Below are 25,564 nucleotides of genomic sequence, written 5' to 3'. Positions count from 1 at the left end.
TTCCCATCTAGGCAGGAAGACTGAAATGCACAAATATAGGATGGTTGACACCTGGCTTGAAAGCAGTACATGTGAAAAGGATTCAGGGATCTTAGCAGACCACAAGCTAAACATGAACCAACAATATAATGCAATGACACAGAAAAAAGTCAATGCAATCAACAGAAGCGTAGTGTCCTGATCAGGGGAAGGGACAACACCACCCTATTCTGCTTTGGCTGCATCAACAGAAGCATAGTGTCCTGATCAAGGGAAGTCATAGTACCACCCTATTCTGCTTTGGCTGCATCAACAGAAGCATAGTGTCCTGATCAAGGGAAGTCATAGTACCACCCTATTCTGCTTTGGTTAGGCCTCACTTGGAATACTGTATCCAGTTCTAGGCATCACAGTGTAAGAAGGATATTATTATTATTATTATTATTATTATTATTATTATTGTTATTAACCTTTATTTATTAAGCGCTGTAAATTTACACAGCGCTGTACATACAATCTTTTTAACTGGACAGTTCCCTGCCCTCAGGCTTACAATCTAAAAAGACATGACACAAAAGGAGAAGGGAAAGGTGGTGGGGAAGGGGCCTCACTAATAGGATAATACATATAAAATACATAGCAATACAGGAAATGATTCAATAAAACAGACAACAAAAGAACATCAAATAGCAAGCAACAATTATGCAATGCTGGGAAAGCTTCTCTGAACAGGATGGTCTTCAACTCCGTTTTGAAGTGATGGCTCTTTTAACAAGCTGGAAAACGTTTAGAAGACAATGACCAAGATGACCAAAGATCTGGAAGCCACGTCCCATGTAATATTTTAGGCTCCTCATATTTTTATATCTCATTATCTCGAAATAGCATTTTTTGAGAGACTGATGATCTTTCAAGAACACTACATCAGGTTCCAATGAAAAAATAATCATTTCTCCCAAGGCATTGGTACATCCAGGTAAACAAAACATCAACTCTGAAGTGCTCCTTCCTTCCCCCAGGTGATCTGCATTTCCTCTTATAATTTAAGACAAAAGATCCTTTCACACCCAAAGCAGTAATTCAATCTCATTCTTCTCCAAGAATCCACTCTCATTCTTCTCCAAACTTATTCATCCATCTATCTCCGGGATATCCCAACCCAATCACTATTTTTATAAGACTATAATTAAAGCCATCAACCAGGCTGGAAACCCATTATCAATTCATAGGAGAAGATATTCAGCTTTTGTTACCTGACCAGATAGCCCATTGCCTACGACTAGTTTTAAAATATAAATATGGTTTGAAAACCTAACCTCTATGCCCACAATCCAACCTGCATATATGCCCACTCTATGTGTATGCTTTGTTTAACCCTCAGACCTCCCAGTCTGAGCCATGCCAGCTCACCATGGTCTTCTCATTGGACAGGTAATTATAACCCCACTGAAAGCCCTAAAACCCTTGAGTCCTCCCATTTAGTACTGGTGTACAATGGTGCACACAATCCAAATGTTACTCAAACCTCTTGCAAGGCTAATTTGACCAACATTTGAAGCGAGAGTTTCTGGGGATACCCGCCCCCCAGTCTCCTCACCTGTTCTTCCTTGTTTAACACACCCACCATACACAGTGAGAGAACAGAATATGGCAATCTAACATTAATCCTACCTAAAGTCACTGAATTTGTCAGAGGTTACTGAAGTTGTTATTCACACATACTTTTCATTTTAATAGGTCTACTCTAGATAAAGTTACTCTGGATTTATGCCTGAACATGTAGATCAGATTGAGATGATGTATTTCCAAATCCCAAAGCTAAACCACTAGAGCTACTGTCAAACACACATAAAAAAGCTTGTTTTAGCTTCAGAGTCCTTATCTACAGGGGGAAAGAGATGAAAGGGAATGTATTTTTCTTAAAGAAGCTCGGAAAAAGGCGATTTCTGCAGGGTAGGAAAATCAGCAGCCGTAAGAGGCTGTGGATAGCACCACCCGTGTTATATCTGTTCCAGGATTCAGTTCAAACTTTATAAGAGATACCCAAAGTGCTGACCCTATTTTAGGAATTTTAGGATGGCCCATTTAAGGGTCATACTGAAACCTACAGCAGATTCACTGCCCTACTTGACATGGGAGCCACTGGTTCTTGGTCAAACATGAAGGACATTGGAAAGGTGGAGTGGTGAGCATCTGATAAAAAAAACATTATTCATGCAACCTAGAGTTACTCTGTACTTGTGAACTTAAACATAAAGAGGGATAAAAAATAGGCTTCCTTTCTGCACACACACACCCTTTTTGGTGCAAAACCAAAAAACAAACAAACAAAAAAAACCCACCCCTCATTTGTCTTTCTGCACAGGAATACCATCTAAAACACTTTGGTGTGTTCAAAACCAGAGAGAGACGGCACAAAAGTCTTGCTGCTCTATTATTCTTCCCAATGGTATTTCTTGACTGTCAGGAAACCCATTTTTTCAACTGCGAAATGAATAATAGAGAATATTATTTCCATCCTTATTTGGTGTGGCAGTATTACTCATTTTAATTAGATAGATACTGATAAATTAAAATGATAATTGTTCTTTTTTTTCTTTTCAGAATGAGAATGGTATTCCTATATCAGGACAATTATGTTCTCATGTTGCTTCAACTGGCAGTGGGAAATCTAATGCGTGTGAATCAAATTTTTACTACAAATGTCTTGAGACTGTTACTACATTGAAAATCTGTAAATCTGAGCACGTGTAACTCTAATTTCAGAGTCTTCTGTGTCTTTCTTTAAAATGTTGTTACACTTTAAATCAACACTTATTTATGGCAACCCTACTGTATGGTTTTTCTGGGCAAGATTTCTTCAGTGTAGATTTGCCATTGCCTACCTCTGAGGCTATGACTTGCTCAAGATTACCCAGTAGTTTTCTATGGCTGAGCAGGGATTTGAATCCTGGTGTCTGGAGTCCTCATCCAACACTGAAACTGCCAGATCACAATGGGTCTCTTCCTTCCTTCTTTTCATTTCTTTGGGACATAATCTTCCTTCTTTTCATTTCTTTGGGACATAATCTTAAAGATATATGCGCGTGCACACACACGTGCGTGCACACACGGATTATCAATTAACTTTTAAGGACAGTAGGGTGAAATCAGGATAGATGGCTCAGATGTGAAAGAGGCAGAACAGAACGTGAATGCAGGCAGGAATCCTAATTCAGAAATTGAGAGCTTTAATGCAAATCATCAGTCACTCCCTTCAGAAGAGCCACTGACTCACTTAGCTAAGTTATGGCCATGCATCTTTTCTGCTCCTCTAACTTTCTTCAGATTAATTTTTTTTTAAGAAGAAAAGAATTAGAACAAGGAGCAATGTTTTCTGTCCCCCCCCCCCAAGTATTTGTAACTCAGTTTCTAAGGAGATATCGCTTCTTAAAGGGGCAGCTTCATTTATCATCATCACAGAAATAATAAAGTTAGCGATAGCCATAATTTCTTATTGCCAATGCAAACAAGCAGAGAGAAACACAACCTTCCCACAAATGTATTACGTGGGAGTGTATTGTGTAGTGTTGCTCCTTGTCCAGATCTGTGCTGCACGGATTAGTTAGAACAGTGCTTCTGAATGTGGTGGTTTGCAGAGTAGTGGCAGACCACGAACCATTGCCTCACACCTTCAATAAGTTTGCAGTTAAAAAGCCTGCTAGAAGTACCTGCATACTTCCTGCCTACACCACTGGGGCTCAAGTCTTCCTTTCTTGTCCCACCTAGAGGTCTGCCCTACAAGTGTCTTTTGGTAACACAGTTCTGAAATCCCCACACCATATTTATTTATTTTAAAAAGTCAAGATTTTATGGTATTCTACCCTAGAGATACTATATTGACTCATTGGTCTAATCTGCACTGCAGAAATAATAACTTCAGAGGATGGCAATGGCAAACCCACTTGGAAGAAAAGTGTCAAGAAAAACCCATGCTGGTCTCACTTTAAGGTCATCATAAGTTGGAAATGACTTGAAGGCAAACAACAACAACAACAACAACATTAAAACCTGAATAAGATTTTTACTGACTCAGAGACTGAATCTTCCAAATCCTACTATATTTCTATAGCCATTATAGATTTAGGAAGAGTGACTTTCTTTCCACTATCAAAAAGCAACCCATTGTTTGTGACATTTTTAGCTCAGTCTTAAGAGAGCAAACATATACATCAGCCCTACCCACATATTCAGTGCTGGAGTGTGCTGGGCAATGTTTTTGATTTCATTGCACACATATTTGTAATATGTATGTGAGAAAACTTTGCAGAATTTTAAAATATTTATGTTACTTACAGTCAGCCATCTGTATCCATAGATTCAGCATCTATGGATTCCACCAACCATGGCTTGAAAATATATATATTTTTAAAAATCCCCAAAAGCAAATCTTGATTTTGACATTTTATATAAGGAGCACCATTTTACTATGCCACTGCATATAATGGGACTTGGGAATTTATGGATTTTGGGATCCTGGAACCAAACCTCAGTGGATACCAAGGGCCCACTGTATTTATATTAGAAAATCATCATCATCATCATCATCATCATCATCATCATCATCATCATCATCGACATCATCACCTCCACCACCACCATCATCTCACCTTGTCCCCAACTCTGGAATTATAATAAAATTATAAATATTTTATTAATCAGCCTTCTGTTACATTTATTATATTGTTTCTGGTGTAAATTAATATTACTATGAATGTGAACTAACATGATACAAAAGTTATTCTGGTCCCTGGCTTGTTGTATGTGGGAGAATTGCCAGCCATGCCAGCCAGATCATTTGAGAACTACTGGGTTAGAATTTTCCTTGAGTTCATTTTTAATCAAAATTTATCATAATTCAAATGTGGGGGGAAGCCAACCTGACAAACATGCATATTCTTCCTGGAAATGGATGAAAATATCTTTTTAGTTCATTTTGATCAAAATTTAACACCAGTCATAGAGTTTGACTGTGGGAGAGAAAAAAACTTGCCGATTTGGCTGTCCTGTCCTATATTACGTAGATTTCAAGCTTGAAATGTTTCTTCTGATGTGATGGCATTGCACATTAAACAACTCATCACATATGATGAGAGGAAACATTCAAATGCAAAATTCCCCAGGCTGTTTTCTGAAGTGAAACATTTTTGTCTCATACAAACTACACTGAATCATACCCTACTCTGATGGGACCACTTGAATGGGGCACAAAAGTGTGTGGGGGGGAGCCTGCTCTCCCCCCCCCCCCCCCGGCAAGGAAAAACTGTGTATTGGAACTCTAAACAGAACTTGGAAAAATTATTTTTAGAACTTCAGTTCCCAGAATCCCCCCAACCAGCATGGGGAAAATTCTCCCTGAATAAAAATAAATCTCTGTGAATCAGGCTGGTACAGAGACATGGTTTACAACTGCCACCTTTCGTTTTGTGTGCTAGCGTTGAGAGAGTGTCATGGATGAAGACAGTGAAACAAAACATCCTATTTGGGGGACAAAAGGCCACAACTTCACCCATAACAGCAGGCAGTGTTGGCCTGGCACGAGGTGTGGATCCAGTGCTTGGATAAAATGCTTTCATCTGTTGACCCATCTCCCCAACTTGCTTGCCAAAGGTCAACTTACAGTGATAGTCATGGAATTCACGTGGGTAAACATCCACTCTGTGGTGCAATATATGAGAGTGAGGCATGTCCAACAGCCGTCAAGGCATGTCCAACTTGCCTACTCTCAAGATTTCTTAATGGGATCTACATAAAGGGAGACAAAGAGGGCATGCCATCCCTTTTCACCACAAAACTGGATCCAGCCCCTTGTCATACTGCCACATTAAAAGAACTGATCAAACCAGGGGTAGGCAACCTGCGGCCCGGGGGCCGGATGCAGCCCGCGAGGCCTCGGGACCGGCCCCAGCCCGGTCCTGCCACCGACTGCCACCGGGGCCTTTGGCGTCTCGTGTGTGGGTCATGGTGGGGCAATTGTCTATAGAAGCCTCAGAAACATGCATTTATCTTAACATTTTTTAAAAAATCAGCAAATTTTTTCGCGTGTTCTTCATTTTTTATTTAAAAAGTGCCCTCCATTTGAAAATTTTGTCCTACATTTGTCCCGGTTTATGTATTTATTTAATTTTTTAAAAATTATTTAATTATTTATTTTTTGGCTTCGGCCCCCCAGTTGTCTGAGGAACAGCAACCCGGCCCCTGGCTCAAAAGGGTTGCCTACCCCTGGATCAAACCATAAACAGTTTACATCTTTTACCAATATATAACCATTAATAAATAATGTTCCATAGTACAAGTGCTCTATATTTTCTCTCATGTTTCCAGAATACAACTTCAGTTATTAAAATCCCCTTTGGACATCCAAAACATTAGTATATTTTTTCCCCAATAACCAGAAAATTCAGTTTTAGACAGATGCAGGCTGACAGTGAGCTACATCAGTACAAGCAATGGGGATTATCTTGTTGGGCTAGGCCAAAGGATTATCAACTGATCTACCACTCTGGACTCTTTCAGACATCATGCCTCCCAAACCGATTGCAACAGCCAGCAGATGTACTGAGTGATGGAGGTCTGTTCTGTTGCCGATCCAGATGCAGCAGGATGATGTTTCCTATCCCCTCCTGCCAGAGCAAAGAGCTGCAATGAGGAATTGTTACATGGTCCTGTTTCTGATAGTTGTAGCCCTGCTTGCTGGCAGAAGAGGACTGAGAATTCCATTCTGTTATGCCCTGATCAGCAGCAGAACAGGCCTCCATCATTTGGTGTGAGTGCTGGCAGTTATGGATGGTTTGGGGAATTGGCCCTGAAGTAAGTAAGTAAACAACACAGAATCTTGGTCATTGTTATTAGTCAATAACCCACCCTTAAGGAAGGTATTGTAGCAGAGCCTCCCACATAGTGTCACACAGCGGGGGAACTAAGCTAGAAAGAAACTTATTTGGTGGATAGTCTCCAGCACCTTGGGCAGTTTCTTTTAAGGTCTGAATGACAGATCCATCATCCCACTGACATCACAGCCCAGTATACTAGGGAGCAGTACATTTCCCTGAAAGTTGTTTGTATTCCCACTTTGCAAAATAATTTGGTTCAGAATGATCAGGGGGACAATCTTTCTTGAGCCCTGTCAGAAAAAGCCAATTATCTCAATGAAGCCATCAATGAATTTGTTTAAGTAGCTCAATACGTCAAATAACTGAAAGGCGTTAGAACATAATAAAGTAGTGACACATGTTGATACAGCACTGGGGAGAGCGGCTCTTTTGTTTCTTCTGCAGATTAAATTCAGTTGGCATGGATTTCTTTTACCTAGAACACCCTGCACTTGGGCAGTAAGATGTACAAATTTCTGAAATATCCTATTGTTGGAGTATGGTTGCTGCTGACTGTATTTTTTAAAAGCTTTGTGTAAAGAGTTTATTATATCATGACTGATGTGCCTTTTGTATCAATGACTGTAAGCCAACTTGGAGGCTGACTTGGACAAAAGATGGAATAAAAATAAAAACACCCATCCACCCCAACTGACCTCCTCCCATTCCCATACCATACCACACAGAATCCTTAGTACTGTTTGTACTGTTAGTCATTAATCATAATTCCCATATATCACTGAATGTAATAGTTGTGACTAAAAAACTAGCAAAATTAAAATTATACCTTTAAATTACAATACCATACAGACAGCCTAAATGTATTTACATGCACATGTAATTAAAGTTGAAATTTGGGAAGATGTGAGGTTTTAAAGAAAAATTAAATAGAAAAAAATGTTTTCATATTTTTTTTTTAAAATAATTTAAAAAATCCTAGGGGCTCTTCTTTCTCCTGCCAGTGAGCCTTGCCCCACTTGCACCATCTCTTCAGCATTTGAAAAGGATGCAGGCGAACACTACAGCCCATTTCTACTGGAAGGCAGATGTTTGGGAAGAAGTGGTGTCACCCCCTCCTTAGGGGATCCACACACCCCATGTTGGCTCTCCTCTGTGTACTGAAGGTGTGCAGTGACAAAAACAAACATGTTACCCTGGGCATGTTACCCTTTTCATATACCTTTCCAGTACCCAATGTTTCATACATAGGTAACATAGCATCTCCATTCTTGTGCCCCTCTACTGGATGGTTTTTTTTTGTATCTGTTTCACATCTTACACTGTTACATACAGCATTACCATTTGGGACAACAAAGAACTCAGTTTCCTCGTTTTCTCCCTTGCACAACTTGAGAATTAGGTAGAAAGGTTGAGTGTCCTATTCATAATCAGTCTCACTCTTCTTGCTTCACTTTTACTTCTTTTGTGGAGGTATCAGATCGGTGTTGTGAGGTCCTTATCTGTTGTTGCTGCCTACTATCAGCATTGTCCACCCCTCCATTTGTGGATATTGTCTCTTTTGGGACTTGCGTTTGAACAACTTGCGTTTGGACTTGGTTAGCATGAACCTTGTCCTATCCACTTGGGGTTTCAAACTGGGCATCTTTTACAAATACAACTTGCCCATTACCTAGGGAAAACTGTTATTTGTATCCTGAGTACCCCACAAACCTTAGACTCCACCATTTAGGCTGACCTTTTCTCCTCAAGGTTTTGGGGATTAAGACATTGACAAACTGTCCAAATATCCTCAGGTACTTTAGACATAGTTCCTTGTCATATAACATAAAGTAGGGTGACTGGTTCATACTAGAACTCCAGACCCTATTCAAGATAATGGTTGGCACATACTACAGCCTCACCCCACAAATTACCAGATGCTTGGGCATCGACTAACAAACAGTCTTTCATTGATTGCAAAATACCTATCCTTTGATTGGCTAACCTGTTCTCAGCTGGGCTTTAAGGATTTGTAGTTTTATGCCGGATGCCCTTTGTTCCTAGCCAGTTCTGGAATGAGATCCCAAGAAATTCCCCATCCCTATCTGAAATGAAAGTTGCCACTTTAAATAGGAATTTCCTTTCCACCATGGCTACCCATTCCTTAAACCTTACAAATGCTTCATCCTTGGACTTTAGCAAATAAACAAAACTCTATCTGGTGTAGTGGTCCACCAAAACAAAAATGTATTTAGCTCTTCCCACACTTGCATTAAACGATTCAGCAAGATCCCCATGAATTAAGCTGGAGGGGCTGCTTGGTCACTTTCTGGCTCTCCTTGGCTACAGGAAATGCCTTGACCTTCACCTTTTTACACACTGTGCAGTCCAAGAACTTTTGGCAAGGCTTCACCTTCAGTTCTGGATATACCTTTGCCAACTGTGACAACGTAGCAAAGCTGGCATGTCCAAGTACCCGATGCAAATAATGCACACAGTCATTATGCAAGGGCACATTAGACATGGTCACACTGGCCACGTTTGGCTTGTCTGACTGAGGATGCATATAATACAGTCTGTCCTGTTTCTCATCTACTGGTGGTCCCGACTACCAGCCTCAAAGCTCCTCCACTCTTGCTCTTCCAAGAGATGATCTGAGACCAGGTTTAACGTCAACTCTGTCCCTGGCAAACTTTGCAAGCTGTGGAACCAAAAGTCCCAACTGTCACTCAGGCTTCCCAGCATAATATAAGCCTCCTGTGCCTCTGGGAAAGTCATTCCTCTGTTCTGTAAGTCACTGAACAGAGCCCTGAGTTTGTCCAGGTGACCTTTAACATCTTCAGCATCGTTTAGCTTGGTCTTGTACAATCTTTGTGTGAAAATCATCTTAGACACACAGGAGTCCCACTGGTAGACATCCATCAAACTCTGCCAGTACTCCAATGCTGTATTGGTGTTGGTAACATAGACTATTTGGTCGGCTTGTAGGCAGAAGATTATGGTAGCTTTTGCCCTCTGTCAGCAAGCATTGCTCATTGTTCCATGGTCTTGGTGGTGGGTTAGTTATATAGTTCACCAAATTCTTTTGTACAAGGAGGCTGTGCACCATTGCCAACTAAATGGCATAGCTAGTGTCACTTAACTTGGCAAAGTTCATTGTCACTGTGACTCCAGCCATAACTGCAGGCTATTTCCAAACAAGTCACAGAAAAAAAAATGAAGGAAAAAAAAAACAGACTTTGCCCTGTGGATTGTATCTTCAGTCAGGCACAAAAACAAGCCAAATACTCAGTGCTTGTGACAAAACTGGAACAAAAAACCAAAAACTTAAGCATGGTCAATACTGGGTTCAAACTGGCATAGATTGGTGCAGTCTGGGACCTTAACTCGTTGGCTCTCCTCTGTGTACTGCAGGTGTGCAGTGACAAAAACAAACAAATACTAGGCCCAAACAGAGGTGCCAGTGTTCAACCACTGAGGTGCTTGACCTCAACTGTAGCTCACATTACCAGCAGATTGCAGAAGCACAACCCAGTATGCAGTACTGTATTTGGCAACAAGAGACTAACCAACCTGAAATGAGGCAGAGACACAGTTGACTTCTTCCAAAGTCCTTGGAGACTTTTATCTTCCTATTGCAATATGTAAAATATATACAACAAAAGTTCTGACTTCTGTCACCATACACTCATCTGATATATTTACAATCCACACTCTCCAAACTAACACACTGACTCATCTCTCCAGTCTACTATCCACAACCAACACCTGCTTTGGGTTTAAGAGTCCTTATATACATTACTAATCACAGGGGGTTGACATCTGGTGTTCCCCACCATTTACATCCATATAACTGTTTTATAACATCTTAAAGTGACATTTTACCAACCATCCCACACTCCATTAGTGATGTCCCAGGCAGGACAAATGTTGACCAGATCCAATTGCATTCTCGCACTGGTGGATCAGCCTGTTAGTGATCTAGAAGGAGGCCATTTCTTCATGCCTGTACAGACATTGCATTCCTGCAATGGGATCCTTTTCTGTATCTCACTGCACCTCTCCACATGACTCAAACTCTGTAACGGAGGATTTCCCAACACGCCAAAGAACATATTCAGGGTGCACAGAGGTTGCAGAGTCAGGAAAAGAGAATTTGCTTCCTCAGAGATTTCCCAGTAGACTTCTTCCATCCATGCAATCTTAAATCTTGACCTAATTTGTGGGGATGGAAAGAATATTATTTGTTTCTGGGTTTTAAAATGGGTTTCAACAGTTGAGAAACCTCCCTGCAAAAAAGAATACTAGGGCAGTGACAATTTTTACACAATTTTCTCCTGGCATTCGATATCCTGAAGTGTTGCATAGGAGCTCTTCTGTAGTGATAAACAATATTTTTTACAAAGGATTGTAGGAAACGCATTGTGTAGGAAACTCAATTTTTTGTTATTTCTTTGTGCAGAAAACAGGGGGATTGGGCAAGAAAAGACAGGTTTTTATCTGCAGAATAATTCCCATGCAACAGTTCAGCATATTTCAATACAAGGAGAATACTGCACTGGAATATTCATTTTCTCCTGCAGTGGGAAGAAAGCTATTTTAATTATTCACCCATGGATGTGAGGATGAAATAGTCAAGGATTTATACCCTCAGGGGTCTGGATTTTAAGATGCTCCTCTGATAAAAAGGCAATTTTTATAAACTCCCCTCTCCATCTCCAGGATCCTGCATCATGTCATACTCCATTGCAAAGAGTTCCCCCAGTCTTCAGAAAGAGATAAAGTCGTACTGGAGGGGGCTGCTGAGGGACAGGACAGGCTGGAGTTCTGTGAATGTGAATGTTCGTGTATGCCAATGAACGTCAAAACTGAAGCCAGTAACCAAGTGTATAACAAATGTCCTAAAAGAAAGATCTTCCTCAATATTCAGCAGCTTCTGTATTTGGAAACATTCCGTTGAACTGTGCTCACACTGGCCAGAATTCAGTAGGCCAGTTGTGAATGCATAATCCAGAATTGCACATTCATGACTGGTTCATATTGACAATCTATGTGTATTCACTAGTTTAAGGAATATATAGGCACTGTGAAAGTCCCCTAAACTCCACTAAGGGGCTGAACAGACTGTCTGCAACTGCCTCTTTCATTGCTGGATTGGGGCCACAGCAACTACGCGCTGCAGCCCCGATCCGGCATTTCCGTGGTGCAAAAAGGAGAAGCAAAAAGTGGTTCCTTTTTGCACTGCGGAAAGGGTGCCCTTGGTACAGTGGCGGTGACTTTTTGCTGCTTCTTTGGTGCAGTGCAGTGTGGGGGTGCTGTTCGGGTGGCCAGCATGCAGACACCACGTCCCCACTCTACCCTGAGGCTGGCTCTTTATGCCAGTCTGTTGAGTCCCTTATTTGGAAGCTGCAACTATGACCAATGGAAACCTTTTCCCTTGTTGACTGGGAAGCCACAGATTAACCTTTCCACACCACTCCTTCACTCAAGCGATCTCCAAGGCAAAGAGGGAACTGCAACAGTGACTCTACCTCTGATTGACATACTAGAAATCACTTCTGAGAAGGAATGTCAAAATGTCAGTCAGCTGCTTCACAACCACAGAGGAACAGACCCCTGCTGATCACAGGGGATGCTGCCTGGTAAGTGGGCATTGGGAGAGGTTGAGCTGGGAGATGCTACTTAGCTATGCAATGAAGGTGGTTATGTAGCTAAGTAGGTAATACGGAACCATGGCCAATATATTTATCAGTAGCATTGTTCAAAGCAATATTGGACATGCTGCAGAACTGCTAACCATGAAAGTGATTTTTCTGAATGTTCAGAATTAGGATGCTGAACCGAACTGGCAGAAATACAAACTTGGCTTTGGAAGTCTACTCTTTCTTCTTCATCTTTTTTTTTCTTTTTAAAATTAAGCCTAGGCTTTGCTTTTAAAAGTTTTTTTTCCCCTTTTAAAGAAAAAAAAAAAAAAAAAAAAAACGCCTGGTCTTTGTGAAATATCTTCAAAGGTCTTCTCAACCACAGCTAAACATGCTGAATTCAAAAGTGAAAACTATTGCCCCCATAATTTATTACTCAATGTTTTTTGCTAGGAAGTCAAGGTAAGCACTAATGGAGACCCCAGATTAAATATTAACAATTCAGTCACACAAGAGCATCACATTTGACATTACGTAACTCCATTATTGTTTAGGAAGCTTTTTCTTCGCTTCCAAATCCTGTTTGCCTGATAAGCTTGTGCCAACAAAGGGATTGTAATAATGACAATTTACTACACAAACTGGAACAACTGATAAATGATGTATTGATTTCACCTTGCAAAAATAATTCTTCAATTTGTGGCCTAAACGTACGGTTAAAGAAAACAACAAATGGAAGGCCCAGAACAGATCCATAGCCATTTTCGAGATTTCTGTTAATGGCATACAAAACAATGCATTATGGAGATGACAGAACACTTTAAAAATTAGAAAATAAGATTAAAATTCTTCAATACAATTTTGAAAGTCATTGATCTCCTAAAACCTAGACTCCACTGAGCAAATATTCAGTGTAATAGGGAAAAAAAGAGAAAAGAGGTGAATCACCCCTTTACAAAATGAATATGGTCGTAATACCACTTTGTAAGAACTTAGAGTATAGAAGGTTTTTTTTTTTTAAAAAAAAAAGGAAGAGATTTTCAAAGAGTGCTGCATTGGTTTAATTGTACCATTTTTGCAACAAAGGTGCCATTTTAAATTGTGTTTTATTATTAACCAATATATGTTTTAATAGATCACAACTTTTAATAGTTTAATTCTCTTTTAATGTTGATTTTTTGTACGGTTTAGTTGTAAACCATACTCATTTTAATTTGTAACATGCTTTGATTCCAATTTTTAGGAAAAATTGGGGTGTAAATCATAAAACCATACAATCATAGAGTTGGAAGATACCACAAGGGCCATCCAGACCAACCCCCTGATATGCAGGAATACGCAATAAAAGAGTAATGATAATAACAATAATAAGACATAACAACAGTAACAACCATGTAGCAGCCACTCAGCTGATTGCCTGTGGATTGTTAAGAATCACAGTCAGGGACAGAAGCTTTACAATCTCGCTCTCTCCCTCTCTCCCAACATACTATAGGACACATACAATTAGAGCTAATTAAGAATGAGTAAATGGACAAATAAAATATTATGTGGGCTGGCATGTGGAAAATCTTTATCTATATAAGTCTACCATCCATTAAAATTTGTCTGGGCCTGACTGCAAATTTTAGTGAAAGAGCAAATTGAAATCTAGTGGTAATTACTAATAGCAGTGCAGCTCTCCTCAGATTGATTTGGAAAAGGACTTCAGGGGATCTTAGAAGTCCATCACAAAGGACAAAATGCTTTTAATCACATACTCCAGTATAGCTTGCTATAGACTGCTAAAAAATAACAACAATCCAAAAATGAATGGGTCTTAGATCAAATTAAGGCCCAACTCTCACTAGAATGGAAGGTGATCAAACTGAGGGTGTCAGTCTTTGGCTGTATTATGAGATGGTGTGACTCGTTGGAAAAGACAATGTTTGGTAACATGAAAGCCAGTAGGAAAAAATGGAGACAGCATGACAGATGGATTGATTCAATAAAGAAAGCCATGGCCCAGAATTTGCAGGATCTGAGCAGGGCAACTAAAAACCAGGAATCTTGAGTTGCCATAAGCTGATGCTGACCTGACGAAAAATAACAGCAGCAGCAACAACTCCCTGCACAGCTCCATTTTCATTTTGAATCAAAAAGCTGAATGTAAGGAATCTGAAGTCTTCTTTCCTCCATCTCACTTGCCCTTCCACAACCACCCTCAAAATAAGGTCTCTTTTTTTTCTTTACTAACCAGTAAGGAGGGATTGTGGTAGCAAGCTTTACTTCTCTCCTCATTCCTACCCCTATTCTCCCTTTTCTGTCATTAATTAAACATGCTCATTAATTAAACATGCCTAGCACAGTCACCCACCTAACACAGTTCATATATTATGGCTGCCCACCATCCCCTGGCCATCTTCTTTGCTTCCTCTTCAAAGGTACCTCTGAGGAGAATTCATTTCCTTTGTCCTAGGGACCTCAGAGGATCTGATATGTCAATATGGGAAAGAACAGAAGTGAAATGTGATTCTGCATTCACTCCAATGTAGATGTCACAATTTGCATTGCAGACTGACTTAAGGAAAAGTCAATTCAAGCTTCAGATGTGTAAATGCCCTTAGTTCCCTTAAAGAGGTTCAGAATAGTGTCTGACAGGGCAAGGCATGCTGCGACTTTACAAGGGGCAGAAGACAGGACCAGATGTACTTTTTGCTAGGTAGGAATAAATTGCCTTTGACATTTGTGCTGGTCTCTGTTTAACAGGTATGATTTTTTCTTACTTGAAGAAACAAAGGTAGTGACCTGGTTTTTCTGTAAGCTTCACACAAAGTTATTTTTGTTTGTAGTGACAAACACTGTTGTGATTTTAAACTTCTGTCCTATATTTTTTAAAACAACAACAACAACAACAGGAGGCATGCAAATGTAGCTGTGTTTGTTGATCAGATATGATCTGACTGTCTTCTTGAACTATCTGGGAAAATGTGGCAAGCTTCGGTGTCAGTTTTCAAGGCTGAGTGGGCTCCTAGTTTCAGTTTATGCGCTGTTTTTCTTCAAATGCATGTTCCTATTTGCCTAGTTACAGTTACCTAGCCACCTTGAATCCCATCATGGAGAAAGGCGACATAGAAATTCAATAAATAAATGCAGTAGTTCCCTTAAACATGAATGTGAACTGAATTATGTAGAAACTAAGAGATTGTGGTGACTCATATACCAAAAGGGGCATGGAAATGTGTTTGACGTATTCCTGTGCATGTTGTTGTTAACTGCCCTCCAGTTGGCCTTAACCCATGACAATCCTGTGAATGAGAAACTGCCAAGATGCCCTGTCCTGCAGGCTCAGGGCCATGGCCTCCTTGACTGAGTCCATCCATCTGGCAAGTAATCTTCCTCTCTTTCTACTGCCCTTCACTTGCTTAGTATTATGCTTGTCCCTCCACATTTACTGGGGTTAGGGACACAGGACCTCCATGAATTTGGAAAAACCGCAAATAAAAAAACAATATGTTTTCACTTGATAGAACACCTCTCTAGGAAATTCTAGGTCCTCAAGTGCAACTCTGTGGTCAACATCTGCCAGAATTTGACCACAGAGTTGCGCTGGAGGAACTATGGTGGAGTGTTTGCTCTAGGAATCCCTAGGTCCTTCAGTGTGACTTTCCTTTAAAGTTGACCACAGGGTTTCACTGGATGACCTAGATATTCCTAGAGAGAACATATTAATAAAATTGGTTAATAATCAAATACGCAAAAGTCAAAGCCACAAATGTGGAGGGACGAGTGCATTATATTTTCTAGTAAGTCATGTCTTCTCATTATATGGCTGAAGTATGACAGCCTCAGTTTAGACATCCTGGGTTTCAGGGAAAGCTCAGGCTTGATCTGTTTAAGGACTCATTTGTTTGCCCTCTTGGCCATCTACAGCATCAGTTAAACTCTTCTCCAGGACCACATCTCAAATGAGTTGACTTTCAGTTGTCCAGCTCTCACATCTGTACCTCTCCTTTATTTACTACAAGACTCCTCCACCATCTGATACGGCATCTTGACTAAAGAGATTTGCACTTCTCACTAGCATCTTCCCTTTGCTGTGAGGGTCCATTTTCCATTTGGCCAGGATAAGAATCAATGGATCTACTGTCATCACCTTTAGTTTTACCCTTGGAAAGCTGGAGCCATGTCCCAAGATATTTTTAGGCTGATAGTGCTTCCAAGATTTTTTTTTAATTGACATAACTGCATGTCACTGAAATTTGGTGGCAAGCCACCAAAATGTCAATGGGAAAGGAACTTAATGCTATGAAACTGACTATCTCATTGGCTATAGTGTGTTTAGCCCTTGGTATCCACAAGAGTTTGGTTCCAGGACTCCCCCCCTCCCCCGTGGATACCAAAATCCATGGATGCTCAAGTCCCATTATATATAATGAGGTAGTAAAATAGTGTGTCTTATATAAAATGGCAAAATCAAGGTTTGCTTCTTTCTTTTTTTAAAATCAAGCTGTGGATCGTTGAATCTGTGGATGTAGAATCTGTGGCTACAGAGAGCTGACTGTATTCAACAATCAGCATCATAGTCAGTATCATATTAACTAAAGTCAGTTTAGAATCATAGAGTTATATTGGGATGGGAAATCACACTGGGATCAGTTTATCCCATATCCCTGGTGAGCCACATCATTGCTGGAAGTGATGTGACTTCACTTTTGAATTTGCCTGACTTTGAGCTCTTGTTCCCTCACTTTTTTTTCTTTTTAAAAACGTGATTGGGCCATTGGGTGGAGGTTGGAGATAGGAACAAAATGGCCACATTTTGCAATGGTTTTGAGTGGTTCCCTGCCCCCCATTTTGGATCAAAATTACCAGGGATTTTCTCTTTAAAAGGGGAAAAGTAATTTAGTGGCTTGGGGAATGCTGGGAAAGGCAACAGGGGCTGCAAAACAGGAGCTGGAGGACACAGGTAACCCACAAAGTTGGACTTTCCATCCCTGAGATGAATATAAATAAACATTAAATAGTAATTAATCAAGGAAGAGTGGGGGATTTCATTTGTGAATAATGAAATTTAAAAATGAAATACAATGTAATAGGGAAAAGTGGTCAATTACACACACACACACACACACACACACACACACACACACACACTTACTTTAAAAGTTTGTTAAATGTTATTTCTTTCAGTAGGCTTCACATCTTGGGTGTACGGTTCTTGAGAAATTACACAGCCTGAAAAATGCCCCCTGCCCCTGATCCAGTCTGGTGTTTTTAATAAATTTTAATGCAACAACTTTTGGATCCAGTGCAGGTGAGCTTATCTTGGGAGCTATTTCTCAGACCTGGTTTGTCTCATAGCTCATGAATGGAGTTTGGCCAACAGGTCTTTGGTACACATAGAACCTTGAATAATTCTTTGATTAACAAAGCTACAGTTCAAGACAGTATATGTTTATAAGAATGTCTTCTACATGTACACCAGCATGTAACTGTATACAACATGGGACAAAAACATGATGCCTATAAGAATGTTTCTCCTCAAATCAGCCTGACCATGTTTTAAGATCTTCTGGTAAGATCTACTAAGGTCCTGCCCCAAATGAAGCCCCACTCCTTACTGGAGGTGTGTCGTATAAATACAAACTATAAGACTTTCTCAGTGGTGGTGGCGGCATCCCAACTTTGTCATTTCTTCCCTGCAGAGGTATGCTTACCCCCTACTTTACAATCCTTTGGGCACCAGATTGATTCATTTTTACTTACTCAGCCATTCGAGTTTATAGAATCCTTCAATCTGTCTTGTAATAGTTGTTTCCTATATTTTACTGTGCCTGGTTTCTGTTAGCATTTGATTGAACCATACTAGTTTTTCAATTATTTATGAGCTACATTTTTGTACACTGCCCTGAAGTCAAATTTGATAAAGAATAGTTGGTTCTTGTCGCCCCTCTACTCTCCTTTTTCCAGCAAGCAAAGGTCTTATTTAAGCAGGATTTTTATGAGTTATTGCTTACAGGCAATCTTTGTATAAAAATGGGTGGGTACTCTAGTTTTAACTTTTGCATGTTTTTAATGATTTTATATTGCTTGATTTGGGATTCTAATATGGTAATGTTTTAATTGCATTTTATTGTTTGCAAGCTGGCTTGGATCCCAGTAGGAGATAACTAAATAAATGATAAAATCAGTAAGTTAATCAATCAATTAATCAATCAATCAATACTGGCTGTGATCTCAGCACAGTAGCATTTTTAAGCCAACAAGATGTGTTAGCTTTCCCACTGGAGGCTGCAAGTACTTGCTTAAAAAAAAATTAAGTCTTTTCAAAAAGCAACAATTTTATGCTGAAAAATAGGATTTTTTTTTTCTTGTAGTTCACAAGCCAGTATTATCTGGATGTATTTTCTTCCTGTGACTTCTTCAAAACTCAGACAGAGTGTAAAATATTTCTAATAATAATCCTCAAGAATCATTCTCTGTATGTAGTACCTGGTGTGCATCTAACAGAAATCTTTTCATTTTTGTGTTAAAGTATTCTTCATTCTACAAGCTGACTGCTGGCTGACACACAATCTAACCCAAAGGCTATGGATCAGCAAGTAAATGCTGAAATTCTATTAGTTTTCAGACCTGGAGTTTATGCCTTTCATTTCAAATAAAATCAAAACCCTATACATGAATAGGGAAACCAGGGAGTACAGCTCCTTTCCTATAACCATCCAGTTACCTATTACTGGAACACGAAGAAGAAAGTGTTTTTGGCATTTTGCAGATAGCACATTTCCTGTGCTCAATGACTCTGCCAAGGAGAGTAAATAGAAAACATAAAAGAGATCTACTTGGAGGAAAAATTAAAAGCATGACAAATAGTATGCTTGAGAAAAAAAATGAAATGGTGCAGAAGTACAAAGACAGACAGCAGCCGATTGTGTTTTAATATCAACACAACATATGAAGCATGTAGTAATCTGAATTCTTTATGTACAGATGCCCTTAAAGGAACGGAAATGTCTGTTGACAGACTTGGAGTTTTAGTACTTGCCACAAAAATAAGGGAGTTGATAAATGAGTGACTTATTCAACACTCAAGAATGCCCAGAAATATCTAGGGAAACATTACACTTTCTCCAAGAAGATCCATACTGTAGTAACAATCACCTTAACCTCTGCAATGTAAGAAATACAGATGTACATTACAGCCAATGGGAGAGACCACAGTACTGGAGGATTCTTGAAAGTTTTTTTTTCATATTAAGATAAAATAGGCATAGACTTGCTGCCTCTCCCTATGAGTGAACACAAAATTGTTGTCTGGATACTACAGTATTGTCTACAGTATGGTATAGTACTAGATCCTACAAATGTCCAGGATAAACACAATTCATTCTCTCATTTTAATTAAAGCTTGCCTTATCAGGTTTCCTCTTGTTCCAGAGCAAGCATATCTGACTGGGCAATCCACTTCTTTCCTTTCATATGACAGAGCTACAAGGGCTTTCAGATTAGGTTGACCATGGTCTGGGCCAGAGACATGTTTGATTTTGGATGTTGGACTATGACTTCAGAATTCCTCAGCCACCATAGGGATTCTGGGAGCTCTAAGTCACACTGTTGGTTTCCAAATCAGCTTTGTCATTGTCTGGACAACCGTTTACCTTGATTCTGCCTCTTTTTACAATTTGGAAAAGCTGCATTGTTGACTACAACTGCTAGAACACCTTATGCTGTCTGGAAAATTAGCTCTGTAAATCTGTCTGTTTGTCTTGGCTCTTTTGTATTTAAATATCTATATCTATCACAATGCCTCCTCAACAGGTGGTATGCCATATAATTTTGTGAATGCACACAGAAGGAAATTCCTGAATAGTAAATATTTGTTACAGTGAGGTTCACTTCCAGGCATAGAAAGTCATGACCTATAAAGCCCTATATAGCATAAGTTCAGACTAAGTGAAAGGGCATATCTCCCTATGTGAATGTGCCAGAGTTATAAGATCTACAGAGGAAGACTTTCTCTCTGCCCCACCACCATCACAAGCTTGCTTGGTGAGGACATGAAAGAGAGCCTTCTCAGTATCTGCTTCCACCCTCTGGAATTCCCTTCCATGGGAGTCTAGGCTGTCCTTTTTCCTTCTTTCCTTTCACTAGCAGGCAGAGCTTTTTGTTTAAGCAGGCTTTTAATGTGTAAACAGAGAAACTTCTTATTAGGCTGCTTTATTTATCTTTTTAAATTTTTGCATGTCTTCTAAAGGACCAGCATGGTATAGCGGCTTGAATGTTGGACTATGACTCTGGTCATGACCTGGAGATCAAGGGTGACATTGGACAAGTCACACTCTCTCAGCCTCAAAGAAAGGCAAAGGCAACCCTCCTCTGAACAAATCTTGCCAAGAAAACCCTGTGATAGGGTCACCATAAGTTGGAAACAACTTGAGGCACACAACAGCAACATATTTTAAATTATTTCATACTGTTCTATGTGGTGATTTTAACTGTTTTAAATTTTTCATTGTTAAGGTTTTTTAATTGACTCTTTCTGGAAGCTTCCTTGGGGGAAAGGTGACATAGAAATGAAATGAAATGAGATAACTGCTATGGAATTACTGGAAAGTAAACTGTGGGATTGAAAGAATTAACTGGAATGTCCAATGGCCTGAAAAAGTGTGATGAATTGGCAAGTTGAGTTCCTCTAGCATTGAGATGACACAGGATGAAGCATTTTCAAACTGTTCCCCTTAACAATGTGCTCCAAAGCATTGTTTGCTACCTTGGTGTATATATTATCTTTCACCTTGAAGGACACAGAGCAAACTTGCTAGCTAGTAGCAGAGTACCGGAATAGTGTCACCCTCAGATTGTTCTCAACTTTCAAGCTGAAACTGTTTGTCATCATAGCAATATGATGTGGCAGCTGAGGAATTTAAGGCGGACAGTGTACTCATCTGAGGCTCCTGTCACCACACAGGGTGAATGGTTCTGTGCTGACTTAAAGAGAATGTCACCTATTGAATTGTTTCCAAAAAAGCATCCTGAGTTTCCCTTGAGGATCTCTTATCCAAGTATTGACCAGGCTTGAAATGCTTTGCTTGCAAGATCTGATGAGATATGTAGTAAAGGTGAAGAGCTGCATGCTTGTGATAAGGGTGTTTCTTAAAAGGAACTGAACAGAGTGCAAAATGAAGAAACAATTGAGTCATAAACACGAGGGTTATTACCTTACACAGAACATCTAACTATACTGAAAAGACAGGCAGACTTTCTACAAAACACTGGTTGTTCTTTGAGTGTACTTTCTCTACTTTGAGAATAAAGGCATTTGATTATAGATAATGTCTATTCAGATCACTGTTCAAAATTTTATAAGGTCTCCCTGGTTTCATTCCGAATAAATCTTGGAATAATTTTGTACCGTAGACTCCATATTGTAGATGGCACATAAGTGAAGGAGTGTTTGCAGCTCAAATGTAGACTTACATTATACTACACAAGAGTCCTGTTTAGCATATGGCTGCTATATTTAGACTAATTTTAGACATAACACTGTCTACAGTTTATCATTACAAGAATGGGCTGAGGTAAGCCTCAGGCTAATCCACTCCTTCCTCTCTTCTTTCAGCACAGCTATGAGTGTACTGTAAGCTTTTATAGTGAAGACTAAACACAGTTATAGTGAAGACTAAACACAGTTCATTCTGATTCAGACATAACAGGATGCTCACAATGGAAGCAAAGCTTCTGAATTTCTTGTGGTTGTACCAGGAAGAGGAGAAGAGAGGGGAACTCATGAGGGTCTCCCATGGTCATTTACATAAGAAGACATCCACAGCCATTGCTATATGCATCAACAGACAAGTAGCTGTATTATCCTGTTGCAGGAAAGCAAGCAAGCAAGCAAGCAAGCAAACAAACAAACAAACAAACAAACAAACCATGCACACACTAATTTAGCAGAACTGTAAGGATTAATATATTCATTATGGCACAAGCTTCTGTGGAATAGAATACACTTCATTCGGTATGTGCTGTTATATGTAATTGGTAGAGATATCTACACATGGGTTTAGAAGAAGAAAGTAACATTGAGCAAACATTCTTTTTGATCCTACTACAGGCTGAACCTACCTATAAATTAAATCAGCTTCTAAAGATAAAACACAGGGCAACAGCACAGGCTATATGTTATATGTCTGCATTTATCTGATCTCTACTGGTTAAGGCCTTGCCATTTTACTGATAGAGTTATCACTGACTCCAGACCAAGCAGATACAATTATTATCACATAACCTTAGGTTCTAGTAGTCTACGCTACCCTCCCCTCCTTTCATGGTATGAAACAAGAACCACATGGTGATATTATTCTTTCAGGACAACTTTACGTAACATTGTTAGCCTTATTTCTTCTAATTGTTTAGAGAGAATTGTTGTTGTTGTGTGCCCTCAAGTCGTTGCCAACTTATGGCGTCCCTAAGCCAAACCTATTGCAGGGTTTTCTTGACAAGATTTGTTCAGAGGAGGTTTGCCATTGCCTTCTCTTGAGGCTGAGAGCATGTGACTTGCCCAGGGTCACCCAGTGAGGTTTTGTGTCCAAGCTGGGAATTGAACCCTAATCGCCCAACACTCAAACCACTGTGCTACCCTGGCACTCTCTTAGAGACAATACTTTTAAACTATTTTAAAAATGATTTTCATTTGTTTTTTTAATATCCCATATTCTTTTAGAGACACTCCTTAGAGGTTTTTTTTTAAATCATGGAGTATATAAATACTTCTTTAGAAAAAGAAGAAGTAGGCATGCCTAATTTCAGTAGGATAAATGATGTGGTTGTAGCTCTCTTTTACCACCGTAAACAAAGACAAGATTTCACAAACTGACAAACAGAAAGAGAAAGAAACTATAGAGGAAATCAGAGAACAAAACAATGGATTGTAAAATGAAAGCAAAGGAAAACGTGCAAAATTCTGTATTATAATTAAAATACAAGATTGTGGCAGAAAACATGTAGAGCATGTGTAGTAAATACTGGATGCATGATAGCAGATAGTAGAACAAGTATACAGACAAGGACAGCATGATCACTAAGAATCTAATCATTTAGAAGTTCTTATAAACAGACAGATTGTGATTCAAAAAGTATTGTCAACAACCTGCCTGATAATCAGAAAATATACAGCAACCTTGTGCTTGTTTTGCATTTCACAATTTTCTTCAATATAAGCATTAAATATCAGCTGCTGAGTTAATTTTGGTCTCTGTGACAAATTTTCAGAAAGATATATATGCTTCCAAAAGCATTTATAAGGTAATAAACTGCCTAATAAACAAAGGACCACCTAAAGGGAATTCTCATCTATAGTGGAAAAGCCCTGCTGAAGTGATTATGGAAACAAATTAATATTTTGGTGGCTTTAAAAGTGTACAAGAATTGAGTAGAATGTCTACTGTAATGAGAATCTGTATTGTCCTGGCTTGCTTTCAAGTGACAATGCAGATTCTCATTACAGTAGACCAGAATGTATACTTTAACAGTGGGCATGCACACATAAGAGTCATCATTTTTTTGTTCCTTGCTCAGCCACAATCCCATTTTCTCTTATGATTCTCAACTTCATCCATTTTTCCATAGATATTTACTTTTCTCCACCACCATTTAAAATGAATGAGATAATGTATGCAAATAATCAATGAACTATGAACATTTGCTAAGGAAATTGTTTAATTCTGAATAGTAATTGTTAGTACTGAGCATAGGACTTAGCCTCTGGATGGAAACCTACTGGGTGACCTTGGCCAAGTCACAAGCTCTCAACCCTTGAAAATCCTGTAATAGATTTGCTTTAGGTTCATCTTAAGTTAGAAATTACTTCGAGAAATACTTGAAGGCAAACAGCAACAGCAAACAATTGTGATCATACTGCAGGAGTTGGCAAAATGCAGACCTCCAGATGTTGTGGGAATGCAACTTCCAGCATTTGTTACCATGGGCTGTGCTGGCTAAGTTGATGGAAACTGAATTCCAACAACATATGGAGGGCCATATATTCCCAACACCCTGCTATAGTAAGTTCAATAGAAAATGTCCCCTAATGCAAGTTACAGCATGAAAGCAAAATCAAATCTATTCCTTGACACACTTTACAACTCAAATGTGATATAGAATATACTGTTCATATTCCATGGTACAGAATTTCAACATGATGGGACCCTACTCTGTCTTCTTTCATTGAGCTTCACTGGAAAGCAGTTAAGCAGCCATCCAGAGAAACATAGCTCTCTAGTCTGAATGCAAGTTTGAAATATGAGGAGGTTGAACACTCAGAATAGCATGTTTTATTTGGCTCTGTTCTTCAGAGATCTGCCTTCTCTGTCGCACATGGGCACACATCTCACAGATGTTATTTATATGTGTGTTTGCTTGGAAATAAATTTCAGCACAGTTGTCATCATGTCAGTGGACTAAGAGATGGAAAAGGCCAATTAGGCCTATGCTTAGTCCTCTGCTCAAGCCAATTTCCTCACCATAGCATACTCCCTGTGCTTTGTCTACATTAATACTTCATGTCCCCTGGCTTATCTGAAAGTTCCTCCTCCATATAATGAAGGGAAAATAAAATGAAATCAAAGCAGCCTAAATCAATAGCTACAGCCAGGAGAAGTCTCTGACTTCCAAGGACCAAGATGAAAAAGGAACATTTTTCATTATATGATTATATCTATGAAATTTTAATGTTTTAATTTTGGCCAGCATGGTATGAATTAGTTATCTGTGGGTTGTTTCAGTCCTACCTGTCATAGCTAAGTTCCTGTGAGAGGACAATGATCACATGCTTGTATTTCCTGTGCTATTTAAAAGGAAAGATTTATTGCCCAGGCCTGTACAAGTTAATTTACTAGAACTCCTGTTATTTGGACTTTAAGCAGAAGTTCTTCAAGGCCTTTGCTATTAACTCTTTCAAAACATTTTTAAAGTAGTCAAAGGAAGAAACCCAACTGAGCATTTCCCCTGCTGCACAGGCCTAATTTAAATGAAGTGATAATTGGAGAATTACATTAGCAAAGATCCATTCAACTGCTATTGTTCTTACAGTCTTAAAAAAGAACAATTATG

The 25,564-nt window shown here is 39.3% G+C and overlaps 1 protein-coding gene across 1 annotated transcript in view; it reads right to left on the bottom strand.

The window, feature by feature from the left end:
• Positions 1–25,564, bottom strand: part of ST6GALNAC3 (ST6 N-acetylgalactosaminide alpha-2,6-sialyltransferase 3) — a 374,855-nt gene that overhangs the window by 17,821 nt on the left and 331,470 nt on the right. The window lies entirely within an intron of this gene.

This window comes from Sceloporus occidentalis, unplaced genomic scaffold, assembly GCF_023333645.1.
Source record: "Sceloporus occidentalis isolate IW3139 unplaced genomic scaffold, rSceOcc1.0.p SCAF_3, whole genome shotgun sequence".
In the NCBI taxonomy this organism is placed as follows: Eukaryota; Metazoa; Chordata; class Lepidosauria; order Squamata; family Phrynosomatidae; genus Sceloporus; species Sceloporus occidentalis.
The sequence above is the reverse complement of the archived record's forward strand: the minus strand, read 5'-3'. Positions and strand labels throughout refer to the sequence as shown.